The sequence below is a fragment of the Gadus chalcogrammus genome, chromosome 5 (assembly GCF_026213295.1).
Source record: "Gadus chalcogrammus isolate NIFS_2021 chromosome 5, NIFS_Gcha_1.0, whole genome shotgun sequence".
Classification (NCBI taxonomy): Eukaryota; Metazoa; Chordata; class Actinopteri; order Gadiformes; family Gadidae; genus Gadus; species Gadus chalcogrammus.
The window spans coordinates 3,218,627-3,230,492 of record NC_079416.1 but is presented as its reverse complement, the minus strand read 5'-3'; the positions used below and the strand labels follow the sequence as shown (position 1 = coordinate 3,230,492).

Sequence of the window (11,866 nt, the reverse complement as noted above, 5' to 3'; positions counted from 1 at the left end):
GGAAAATAAAAGTAGGCTAGACTTCGGTGACTACTGTAACGATAACTGCTGCCTCCAGTGGTACGTCTGTTTCCATATACTCGCGCTGCCACACAAACCTGTCGCCTAGGTTACCACACAGACGTAACACGTAGCTGACATAGCGATTGCTAACATAAAGAAAAACACATCGAGCATGGCCACGCATTTACAGCGACATCACCCCGGTGTTTCACTGACAGGAGTGAAACCGAAAGCGGCTCAACAACCGCTCATCACCGCGGCATTTAAGTAGCCCCTTCTTCCACAATCAGACCGGGCTAAAGCAATCACAAACGCTATTTTTTTATTTTTTTTGCTGATCCGAAAAATGATCCGATCCGTGACTCTGATCCGAGGAACGATCCGAACCGTGAGTTTTTTGATCCGTTGCACCCCTAGTGCTTGATGTCCCCTTGAACGTAGGCTCCGAATCGTAGTGACGTCTCAGCCTGGTGTCGCCCTCGCACATCGTTTCAAAAATTCACCTAAAAATGCCTGGGTTTACAGAGTCGGCTGACTCATCGTGACCACGCAGACCCAGTTCACACTTCCCACACAGCTTTAGGCACGATATCAGTCTCCCCAGTACATATCGGTTTTCCTCCGCCTGCTTGTTGTGCTCTAAAATGCTCCGCTGATAAGCACTGTCCAGCTGTGCCATGATGTTGACCCGTCCCAATAGTCCCAATTTCCCCAATTTCATGGCGCAATTGATATGAGCTTTGCTACTTTCATGCTTTACCGTTCTTTCCGCCAGATGCTTCAGGTCTCTAAAGCCATCAGTGCTCCAAACTGAGTCTGCGTTAGTGGTATTTCCAAAAAGAAGGCATGGAAAGCAAAACAGTGCTCTTTTTGTTGTGCTCGCAGTTAGCCATGTCTTTCTTTCAAACCACTCCATCTTGAAATTTTGGTTCGTTTTCTCACCAGGCTGGTTCAGAATGAAGTCGTCTGGTCTGTGTGGTCCCAAACATTTTATTTCTAATTTTTCTTCCTCCGGCAATGTGCTGAATTGCACCCTCAGCAAATAATCTACGTTATTCATTGTTATTCATTAATTAAAAAACTCTTTCAACGTTGTGTAAAATCTACCGATAGCGAACTCTTCTGTAAGTCTCCTGTAACTCCTGATCTCACTCTCACTGTATGTTTTTTTTGCTTAGTCTCGGGGTAGAGTTCTCGCGGGTTTCGCATTATCCCAGTCTACGTTACGTAGAATACGTAGATTACGCAGTTAACGTCTAGGGGCAAATTTGAAATTTCCCCTAGCCTCAATGTTAACTTTGGCTGGTGTGGTTCGCGCTCATTGGTGTTTCTATGGTAACGGTGGGGCAGCGTGGGTCTTTGCCCCTCCGGAAACAGGAATCGGAAATATAGACATAACATTCATTCAAGCAAGCACACAGGCAGTAGAACACACGAATCAAATTACTCCAAAACAAGGCAATAATGCTTGTGAGTCAAGTTTATTCACACAAATATGTACGCTACTTTGCATATAAAAATATATATATAGTTTGCCACGAAGTAGGAATGGATTGAGCCTTCTGCTCAACAGCGCCATCTCGTGGGTCTGGTGGGGCACTGCCCCACCTGCCCCTAATGTAGAAACGCCACTGTCTATGAATATAACTGATGTTACTCATGTTACCACTATCTCCACAGTCTGTGTGATGGGGGCGTCTGTCGTCGGTTCAACCAAAAGTAGGTGGGACCATAACCTTTTTAAGTTCTACGAAAACAGCGTCTGCTGCTGGGGTTGGGTCAGTCAGGGTCAGGCCATGGCCACATGTGATGTCTTTGATTGGATGTGATCAATTTTTATAATGGAGTATCCAATGTTTACAGTAGCCCGTCGTTTCGAAGAAACCCATCATTCATTTTAATTTTTTTGTCATCAATGTCCGATCCAGCGGTATGCTTAAGAACGTGTTCGTTCGACCACAGAAAACCATTTAATATCCCCAGGTTCCTTAAAACAGGGGGTTCTAGGATGCACTGCATCATATTCCTTCTTTAAATCTTGGGAAAATTGGGACTTGTTGAATTAGGACACGGACCGACAGTATAACACCGGCATCTAACAATGAGTTGAACACAAGTGCAACACCATGAAGCCTCTTGGGATTACTGGGTGTTCTTCTGGCCTGGTTTACAGAGTGTCGGGTTTCGAAAGCTCCACCTCCAACTGTATCAGCCTCGTGGCGGGGGAGAAATTAACCTTATTCAGCCCATGTCATGTCGTTTTTTATGCTAATGTTACATATGGTGTTGAGCCTGGCAAATCATAACAACCTCAAAGACCAAAAGTCAGACAGAATAGGTCACTGGCAACAAAAAAATCTGATTTCCTTCTTTAAATTATACTTCCACAAACCTTGCTTATTATCCATCAAAATACCCTATTGGCAGTCCAATGCAAACTATCTGTGGGCAGGTAATATTTCTAGCTGACTCTGCATGCAGTGGTGTACATCTGTTGTCGTTATGTCAGCTATTGACCCCGGTCCTTCTGGCAGAAAGTCCCATCAATAAAAGTATCTGGGCGAGCTTTGATCACAGGGTTTGCATTGGAGGTAACCGTGAGTCCTTTGTCGGTGCAAATGACACATTCAATCTCTGCCCGCTCCAACCACATGTACATAACAACCACTCAATTCCGTTACATTTATCCATTCCTTGAAAGACAACACTGAATGTCTCGACTAGAAAGATTGTATCTTTATAGTTTACAATAATGTTTGTTTATGGGAACTGATCAGTAAGGCTAGGCAGAACCATATAACAATCCTTTGAAAGTGGTGCTTATGTACGTATTGACACTCAAACTACAATACTGGATGTTTGTGGCAGGGTTTGGGTCAACATACCCTCTCGTTGGACCTGGCCTGCTCCTGCGTCCCGTCGTCGATCTGAATGCCCCCGTACACCTCTGCCTCTTGATGATGTCACTTCACGGATAAGTGCGAACTGCCCGCCACTCACCAAATTGTCATTGACCTTTGTTTGGCAACAATATCTAGCCCAATGATCCATGGCGCCACAATGGAAGCAGGCCTGTCTGGGTCCCTGAACTCTGCTCCTTGGTTTTCCCCTTCCTGTGGGGCCTCCTTTGTCCTTGATGGGAAGAATGGGCTTGGGGTTCTCTATGGCCTCTAGTTGATTGAGTTTAAGTTTCTTAGTCCTTGCTTCCTTCTGGCACTCTTTTCTTCCTTTTTATCCCCAAAAGCTTCTGCATGGCTGAAGTGACTCACCATCACGGTGGTTTCTGGACTAAATGAAATGAGAGAGAGAGAGAGAAAAAGAGCGAGAGAGAGAGAGAGAGAGAGAGAGAGAGAGAGAGAGAGAGAGAGAGAGAGAGAGAGAGAGATTCAGAAGGACTGTGCGCAGATAGTACAGTGTACCCTCGTTAAGTCCATGTCAGACCACAAATGCAACAAAGGGTCAATGCTTTGAATTATGGATACTTTTTGCAGCAGATAGTGCTCTTGTATGTATTGTGCTCTGTGATCTGTTGAAACGTGTCCCAGAGCCGAGTGTCTGACTTATTTTGTGCTACAAACCATAGCCATTCAATTGGGATATTTCTTCGACTTCAGAAGGGTTGTGCGCAGATAGTACAGTGCACCCTATCTGTCAGAACAACAAATGCATAGAAGGGTCACTGTAGTGTATTACGGATACTCAAATAATTTTCCCTCTTTTTACAGCAGACCTCGACAAAAACATTTCATGCTCATGCTCACGAGAAGTAATCTATTATTTTCCCCTCGGGATACCGTATTGAAAAAACATAAATATATTTTCAAGGGCCACCCTCTTCTCACCCCAGTAAGCTGTGTACGGCCATCTTTTGATGAGGTAGAGATCTGGGACCCAGTGTCCAGCCATGCACAGTTATATGGAGTCAGAACAGTCTCATTATTAATGAATGCACAGAGAAGGATTCACAAATGTATTTTGTGATTTATATATAAATTACTCTCTTCTCACAAATACATTTCAATGCACACACAAATGGATATCGGCATGTATAAATGTAAAATAAATCCATAAACAAAAATAAGTTTCACAAACATATTTCTGATCCACACACAAATATGTCTTGTTTTAAATAAAGGTCATATAAATCCATAAATATATTAATTTAAAAAAGATTTGCAATTTTCATCAAAAATGTATTTGGATGTTGTTACATTTATGTACAAACTGTTAAACTTGAATGTACAAGACGCTTTTCATTTGTGAGCTAGTTTGCATTTGTGTGTGAAACTGTCTGCATTTATGTGTGGATTTTTGAGACTCTCCTGACGTCGCTAGATTCACAAATGCATTTTTTTCAACAAGGAACTCTCTGTAGCCAATCAGATGCCTCCCTCGTTTTCAGCCAATCACATGGCTGCAGTTCCGACCTCTGAGTCCAGCCTCCGAGCCTCCCGGTTCTCTGTCAAATGTCTACTCTATCGGAAAGAACATGGTTTTTTGAATGATCGTACATAACAATCTCTAGGTGGTGAAGAAGTAAATGCTGCGTCACGACACTTTTTCCATCTAATTTCGACTGGGTTTTGGGATTATCGGTGCCGTTAAAGTAGTAAACGGCACCGACGTAAAAACCCAGTCACAGCAGTCATGTGGTTGACTGAAAACGAGGGAGGCATCTGATTGGCTACAGAGACTTCCTTGTTGAAAAAAAATGCATTTGTGAATCTAGCGACGTCAGGAGAGTCTCAAAAATCCACACATAAATGCAGACAGTTTCACACACAAATGCAAACAAGCTCACAAATGAAAAGCGTCTTGTAAATTCAAGATTAACAGTTTGTACATAAATGTAACAACATCCAAATACATTTTTGATGAAAATTGCAAATATTTTTTAAATTAATATGTTTATGGATTTATATTACCTTTATTTAAAACAAGACATATTTGTGTGTGGATCAGAAATATGTTTGTGAAACTTATTTTTGTTTATGGATTTATTTTACATTTATACATGCCGATATCCATTTGTGTGTGCATTGAAATGTATTTGTGAGAAGAGAGTAATTTATATATAAATCACAAAATACATTTGTGAATCCTTCTCTGTGCATTCATTAATAATGAGACTGTTCTGACTCCATACAGTTAACATGTCTTGGAGTAATATTCTATAGAATTGAAAGGTAATGTATCCCAGACGAGATCCAAGATTGTTGTGGCAATTCCTTTATGAGATATTTCGTCTAGGACAGAGGAAACTTCTAAATGCAAAAAAGCACACACAAACAGTTGTAGCAAATTAATCTATTTAATGTTTGCATTAACCTGCCTCCTCTCTAGCAGATTGGACCGAGAATACAGTAACACACAGCCTTTCAACACAGTTTCACCCCTTCGCCGAAAAGCAATTGTCCATACATAATTGATGAAATGGGTATTGTCAGAAGGCATATAAAAGAGGAGGATAGCTCAAAGAGATCACAATCTGTAAAGGAAAGGGTAAGAAACTTCTTTCTTCATTGTACATTTATTTTATATTATAATCCCACTAAATTTACAAAAAATAAGGAGATTTAGACCATTCTATATTTGATGAATAAAAGGGAAATGCTGATAAATCTAATTTTAAATCAATTTTTATGTAATTTTTTCTTCACAGTGAAAAAGATGGCATCCTCAATTTTCATATTGGGTGCACTTTTAGGATTAATGTGTGTTCAATGTAAGTTTTTAATAAGTATTCAAAGTATTTTTCCATACAGCAAATTATGATTGTCTTATTTTGGATGGCCTGATTATGTATGATTGAATATACCTTAAAACACTTTGACATACGCAAGGTGTACAGCTCTTAAAATGTATATTTGAATATGTAGAAAAATGTAGCCTCAACCCTCACGTGCACTTAAGGCTTACTGAAATACAGTAATATACAAGGATCACAGTACTGACTGGGACTTCCTCTGAGGCACACGGACAATTGACTACTAATCAAGTATTAAATTATTATGCAGATAATCCAAATGATGGATTATATGGGAGGTGACGAGGTGAGATAATCATTAGTATGAAGTAAGAAAATTGGTTTGTTTAGAAAAGTCACAAATGCAACAAAGAGTCAATGCTTTGAATTATGGATACTTTTTGCAGCAGATAGTGCTCTTGTATGTATTGTGCTCTGTGATCTGTTGAAACGTGTCCCAGAGCCGAGTGTCTGACTTATTTCGTGCTACAAACCATAGCCATTCAATTGGGATATTTCTTCGACTTCAGAAGGGTTGTGCGCAGATAGTACAGTGCACCCTATCTGTCAGAACAACAAATGCATAGAAGGGTCACTGTAGTGTATTACGGATACTCAAATTCTCCCTCTTTTTACAGCAGACCTCGACAAAAACATTTCATGCTCATGCTCACGAGAAGTAATCTATTATTTTCCCCTCGGGATACCGTATTGAAAAAACATAAATATATTTTCAAGGGCCACCCTCTTCTCACCCCAGTAAGCTGTGTACGGCCATCTCTTGATGAGGTAGAGATCTGGGACCCAGTGTCCAGCCATGCACAGTTAACATGTCTTGGAGTAATATTCTATAGAATTGAAAGGTAATGTATCCCAGACGAGATCCAAGATTGTTGTGGCAATTCCTTTATGAGATATTTCGTCTAGGACAGATGAAACTTCTAAATGCAAAAAAGCACACACAAACAGTTGTAGCAAATTAATCTATTTAATGTTTGCATTAACCTGCCTCCTCTCTAGCAGATTGGACCGAGAATACAGTAACACACAGCCTTTCAACACAGTTTCACCCCTTCCCCGAAAAGCAATTGTCCATACATAATGTAAGGGAAACGTTAACATAAGTGGGTCAATGCTTCCTTGTGACAGGTTCACAGCAGGCAAAAGGTTAACAAAGGGGAACTAGATAACATAACCTGGAGAAAACTAATAAACAAGATACTGTTATATATTACATTTTTGGTAAAGTTTTCTGTTGCAGGGGGAGAACAAACACTAAACAAAACTAGGACTGCAAGCAGTCACACAAGGTGTTCACAGCCCTGGCACGGCCCCAGGCCAACCACCCCACGCCCTTTTCCGACAATTGGTAGCAACATGTCTTTAGGGGTCATGACATTAAATCTCCCCAAGAGATTCTGAGTGAATCCTAGTCATCGGTAAAAAGCCAATGCCCTTTATATGCATTTGTCACCATTGGCGCTCATTTTGAACATAAGGCCATAGCTTAGAATTTATTCAAATTGGCACTGTGACCTCATTTTTAGAGCACACATGCAAACACACACACACACACACACACACACACACACCCACACACACACACACACACACACACGCACGCACACACAAAGGAACAAAAAAATACACACACAGACACAAAGAACAGACACGCACACAAACACACACACAACACGACAAAGACAGAGCAGGAGATCTCAGGTGGATGGCTAAGTTGCTGGAAGCTAGAAAGACTACTAACATGCAAAGTTGCTCTGCTGGATAAATCAGGGACTGAAAAAGTGTCCGGGACAGTTTTGTGGACCAGAGAGATAGGGGGAGCCATTCGGGAGGCTGGCGAAGGCGCTCAGGTGATTTATGAGGAAGCGCTGAGGAGGCTGGCGACGTAGGAGGCAGTGCTCAGGGGGCCAGCGATATAAAAGGGGACCATTAAGGAGGCTGGTGACGTAGGAGAGAGCGTCAAGGAGGCAGGCGATGTAGGAGAGAGCGCTAAGGAGAACGGCGATGTAGGAGAGTGCGCTAAGGAGGCCGGCGATGTAGGAGACACCGCTAACGAGGCTGGCGACGTAGGAGGGAGCGCTAAGGAGGCCGGCGACGTAGGAGGGAGTGCTAAGGAGGCTGGTGACGTAGGGAGAGAGCGTCAAGGAGGCAGGCGATGTAGGAGAGAGCGCTAAGGAGGCCGACGATGTAGGAGAGAGTGCTAAGGAGGGAGTGCTAAGGAGGCTGGTGATGTAGGGAGAGAGCGTCAAGGAGGCAGGCGATGTAGGCGAGAGCGCTAAGGAGGCCGGCGATGTAGGAGGGAGCGCTAAGGAGGCTGGTGACGTAGGAGAGAGCGTCAAGGAGGCAGGCGATGTAGGAGAGAGTGCTAAGGAGGCCGGCGATGTAGGAGAGAGCGTTGCTAAGGCGCCGTAGGCGGTGGTGTAGGCAGAGCAGATGGGAGTGGCATGATCTGTGAAGGGAGGGGAAAAGTCTGACAACATCTGGTGGACAGGGATTGAACAAACGCTCAACAAAATAAAGACAAAGACAGAACATGACAATAGTGCTCAAAAGATGTCGATTCCAATTGTTTGTAAACATGTAAAATACAGAGAGGATCCCCATATCAGTGTCTTGATATATCACGTAGCCCACATAGACTATAGGCGTTTACCACAAAAATATAACAAAATTACAAGACAGAAACACTTTGGAAATGCTTCAAAACATGTAATGGCATAAGGTGGCAAGATAACAGGCCATCTAACAGGCTATCTTGTTATTGACATGCCATTAAAGTGCAGAAATTATTAGAGGATGAATAAATGCTTAATTTAAAAATGTGTTTTAATATAGCTACTTATAGTAAAGATACCTTTTTGAAAAAAGTGTTATCTGTCATGTGCTCTAAAATTGGCTATTACATTTCCCTGTGACATGGAACACTCAAACAAAGAACTATTGTGTGCCAGCCAGCTCTTTTTGGAAATGATCACGTAAGAGGTTTCTAAATTGCCCTTTAGCTAAGTTGGAAATGTGAGATTGATATTTTTTGTTAACGGAGTAGCAGCACTGCATTGTCTGTAAAAATTGAGGACGGAATCTATTTAAAACGTTAAAATTGGCCTAACTAACTAAATTTAATTACCGATTCTGTTTGAAAGCAATATTTAAAATAAAGCTATTAACAGACAAAAACAAATCACAGCAAAGATTTTCCAGTTTGAAAATGAGGTCATTAGTTATACAATCACATGCATGTCGTCATTAATACTGCAAAATGGTCCAAAGCACGACAAAGGAGGACATGTGATACTTGTGAGACCTGTTGTTGACCTGAATGTTGAAATGGGTATTGTCAGAAGGCATATAAAAGAGGAGGATAGCTCAAAGAGATCACAATCTGTAAAGGAAAGGGTAAGAAACTTCTTTCTTCATTGTACATTTATTTTATATTATAATCCCACTAAATTTACAACAAATAAGGAGATTTAGACCATTCTATATTTGATGAATAAAAGTGAAATGCTGATAAATCTAATTCTAAATAAATTTTTATGCAATTTTTTCTTCACAGTGAAAAAGATGGCATCCTCAATTTTCATATTGGGTGCACTTTTAGGATTAATGTGTGTTCAATGTAAGTTTTTAATAAGTATTCAAAGTATTTTTCCATACAGCAAATTATGATTGTCTTATTTTGGATGGCCTGATTATGTATGATTGAATATACCTTAAAACACTTTGACATACGCAAGGTGTACAGCTCTTAAAATGTATATTTGAATATGTAGAAAAATGTAGCCTCAACCCTCACGTGCACTTAAGGCTTACTGAAATACAGTAATATACAAGGATCACAGTACTGACTGGGACTTCCTCTGAGGCACACGGACAATTGACTACTAATCAAGTATTAAATTATTATGCAGATAATCCAAATTATGGATTATATGGGAGGTGACGAGGTGAGATAATCATTAGTATGAAGTAAGAAAATTGGCTTGTTTAGAAAAGTCACAAAGTGGATTTATTTATTTATTTCCATTTTTTATGGATAAATAATTTTGTGTAGAATTTCATGTAACTTTGACAAACTCAAACACATTGGGATCATTTTGCAATTGAGAAAATGGCTTTTGCTTTTTGCAGCTGTCCAAGCACTGACATGTCTAAACTGTACAAGCATCTCTGAAGAACAGCCAAGCTGCCCTGAGGATGATATTCAACCGGTGATTTGTGGAGGGCGGTTCACCCATTGTATTCGGATTGTATTGAACAAGCCAGCCTGTGAGAAATAGTTTAAATTACGTTCTCTTTAAATTAATGAATAGATAAACATGCACACACACACAAATCTATTTCATCGTCCAAACATTGGGCTGTACTAGGATGTGGCCTTTATGTTTGATTCCACCTAAAAATGTAATACATGTTGCATTGTACACAATTCACATAACAGATACATATTTTGCTGAAGATATAAATAAATGCAACTTCACATAAAAAAAATTATCTTGTGTACTGTTCATGCAATTAATGCTAGTTTCCATTATTCTTTCATTGTTTGTTTTGAATATTGAATTGTTCATATATTTCGTTCTTTGCAGTCGGTGAAATTCGAAGATGTGCTACTACAAAGGAATGCGAGGCTTCAGTTACCGACATTGTTGAACGCTCGTGCTGCAATGATAAGGACGAGTGTAATGTTGCATCTAGTTGATACAAATAGATGACAGTCTATGCCATATAAATGCATTTTAGGAATATTGTATAATCTATATTGCTTTCAATTTATTTATTTATTGATCGATTGGCAGATTGGTCAATTTATAATAAATAAATAATCTTCATAATCAGTCTTCAATGATATCTCGGCAAAGAAAATAACTTCTGGTTCTCATAATTTACGGAATTAAAGGAATTCCTGTGTTGCAAGCATCAGGAGAGCAAAGGCTGATTATTTCCTGCATATTGTTTTATGGACATCCCTTCCTGATGCATTTTGATCAATTTTATTTTGGAAGGCAATTTAGTTGGTAGAAATGTTGATGCTTTTTCTAAAAGCTGCTTTTCTGATTTGAAACCCATTCAAACTATTATTTATTTAGATAATGTGTTAATTATAAATGTTAATAATTATACAGCAAGAAATGAAGATTTTTCCTTCTATCTTTTCATGGAAAGAGAGGTCACTGATGCTCTTAAAATGGGCAAGAAAAAGTAAATAGGAGCTGACGTCTAGAAGCTGGGCTATGGTTCTGGATGCCCCTATTATTTCTAATTCAATAACTAGTTTTATTTTAACTATCACTACTGGCAGTATTCCATTCGCTGGAGAGTATTTTATGTTGTCCTGCTCCATAAAGGTGGTTATCTATTAACCATGATAATTACTGGACAATTTAAAAACCTCCTATAACAATGCTATATGCTATATGCTATATTAGGCACTTTGAGTGTGTGAAAAGCGCTATATAAATTGAATCTATTATTATTATTATTATTATTATATACTAAAGAAAACAAGAAGTCCCCTAGTATGGATTGGTTACCGGGAAAATGAAGGCTTTTCCGGAGAGGTCGCACCAGCACTATCCAAAGTCTTTAACTATAATATATCAGGTAACACACCACAACCTAGTCAGAAGCAATCATCTCAGTCTTGCATAAGGAGGTTAATGCTACAACTTCCATGTGAGGGATATATATCTATTAGCTTGCTCTGTAATGACTTCAAAATATAAACCAACATATTGGCACAGAGAATGAAAAGATGGATAAACAAATTAATCAAATTGGATCGAACAGGTTTTATTCCTGGCAGACAAGGCGTTAACAATATTAGGAGGACATTTAATCTATCATGCACTAAAATAAAAACATTCTCCAACCTACTGTGATGCTCAGTTTAAATTCTCAAAAGTAATTTGATCGGTTAAAATGGAGCTTCATATAATCTACATTGGTGGTTTGTGGACTAATTATGGGTAAACTAAACTACATAAAGAAGACGAGGTAAGAAACACAACTGAAGGAGAAAGATAACAATAATAATGATAACAATAATTGCTGTTAGCCAGCTTAAGATCCCTATACCACCAGTAACATGATTAG

The 11,866-nt window shown here is 39.7% G+C and overlaps 1 long non-coding RNA gene across 1 annotated transcript; it reads left to right on the top strand.

Moving 5' to 3' along the window:
• Positions 1–9,325: 9,325 nt before the first annotated feature.
• Positions 9,326–11,311, top strand: LOC130383067 (uncharacterized). The gene is made up of 3 exons (XR_008895686.1): positions 9,326–9,389; positions 9,902–10,039; positions 10,360–11,311. It is a non-coding gene; the product is annotated as an uncharacterized LOC130383067 (long non-coding RNA).
• Positions 11,312–11,866: the final 555 nt, after the last annotated feature.